This window comes from Somniosus microcephalus, chromosome 5 (genome assembly GCF_052327205.1).
Source record: "Somniosus microcephalus isolate GS21.2 chromosome 5, FLI_Smic_1.0, whole genome shotgun sequence".
In the NCBI taxonomy this organism is placed as follows: Eukaryota; Metazoa; Chordata; class Chondrichthyes; order Squaliformes; family Somniosidae; genus Somniosus; species Somniosus microcephalus.
The window spans coordinates 164,411,681-164,413,716 of record NC_140991.1 but is presented as its reverse complement, the minus strand read 5'-3'; positions in this window follow the sequence as shown (position 1 = coordinate 164,413,716).

Genomic DNA, 2,036 nt, shown 5'->3' with positions numbered 1-2,036 from the left:
TGATGTCATCCAAGCGTGCACCACCTCGGTAGCGCCCCAGACAGTAAATTGATTCTCACCCCCGCCTCAGCGCCTGGCGCTAGGAATGACACGTAGAGGGGAACCTTTTGCAGTCGGCTGGGAGCTGGGGGATCGCTATTTAAAGGCGTGCGCTTCCTGTTTTTTCCGCAGCCACAACCAGAGCCTCTAATGCCTGGTCGCTCAACGGGCAAGCTCTCTCCCTGGGCCTCTGAGCAGCTGTGATATTCCTGGTTGAAGAATTGCACCTCCTTGCAGGCCCAGGTCAAAAGCAGCAATGATCAGAGTGAGGCTGTGCAGCATGATTGACCCTCCCCTTTAAGAACTGGAAGGCGCCAGTCTGTCTGAGTACAATGTAATTGACAGCGCCTGAGTTTGAGTAGTGCGCTGGGGTCGTGCCCCATTCCCCAACATTAGCGCCCTAAGAGAAGTGTGTAGCGCTTGATTTAGCGCTCCAATCACCTCCAAGGGCGCTGGAGATGGATTTTGCGGTCGCTGGCGTTAATTTGCAGCGGGTGCTAAAGTTTGTGGCCGGCCGATGTTAGCACCCCAAAATGGTCGATACCAAATTTTACCCCCTAATAATCGGTAACTTTTCATCTTCGGCCAGTTATTTTCTTTTGTTAATTTGGGACGATCCCGTGAGCTGCAGCTTCTGATGCGATTATTCTAAACAAAGTATCTCTTTCCTGGCAGTAAGTAAATTTGCTCTATAGGATTCCATAAATGAATTGAAAGTCATCTGCTTCAGTAGCATGTCCCACTCAATGAGCAGCATAATAAAAATAAATTGAAGAATTATCCAGCTGCCCAAATTTATTTTCTCAAACTAATATAACAATAGAAATGGCAAGACGAAGCGTGTAATGCCTCAGTGGGGAGGGTTCAGGTGGGTAAAGTTGCTGGGCGAGCAAAATACAATCTCTCTGAGAACTTCATTGCTGCATCCATGAAGGTCACTGGGGAAAGTTTGCTTCTCAGCAGATGGTACTTTTGCTGCAGGGCAGACCTTTTTACAGCACAGTGCTTGTATTTTAATCTTAGTTATTAAATTTATGAGAAACATAATACATTTGAAGCAGCAGACCCAATAGTGACATAATTAAATCATTGCAACTTGTATAAGTGGAAAATAGGGCTCAGTCTAATTAAAAGGGAAGCACATTCTTAGCGGTGTCATAAATACATATTGCTTCTCAGATTGCATCATTAGACTCTCCTCTATTTGCTAACTTGGTAATTAAACTTTTAAGAAAACTTACTAGAGGACAATGCATCGTTAATTGAGCTATAATATCACTCCCCACACCATTCTAGTTGAAAGAAATTAGAATAAATCTCTAAGGATATGATTCATTCTCCATATGTGCCCCATTTTCTGTTTTAATATCCAGCTTGGGTACATTCTTACAGATTTAGCAAAACCATAACGAAGAGATAAAATTTAAGGGCCAATTTTAACCCTGGAAACCAGACGGACAGGCAGTTAAAATGGGTGCAGTGACTTACATCCCTCCAATGCCTTCCTGCATGTTGTAATTTTAACCTGTCCTTTGAGCCACTGGACGTCACTGGGGCCCGGCTGCAATTTTAACCCAACTAATCCAGATGTAGTACTATACAATTATCTTGTCAATATTAGCCAGCAGATATGTCTACTGATTATGGTAAGGAAAAAGTGAAGTTGTGTAAAAAGTGCCAGCCTTGGCTCTGAGTCAGAAGATTGTGAGTTCAACAATGGGACACAGGTTCAAATGAGCAAAATATAATTTCAGGACTGATATCAGGAAATTCTCCTTTATGTAAAGATCGATCAACATGTGAAATAAACCTCCAGATACAGTAGTGGAGACAAAAGCCCTGGAAACCTAAAGAAATAATTGGATGAATGATTAAGATGGGACGAATAGCCTTCCACATCCATAATTATCTTGTGATCTTGTAGATGAAAATAAGCTAATACTGTAACAAGGAATGTGAAAAGCCCAATAGAACAACCTCTTAGCACATTTTGAAAA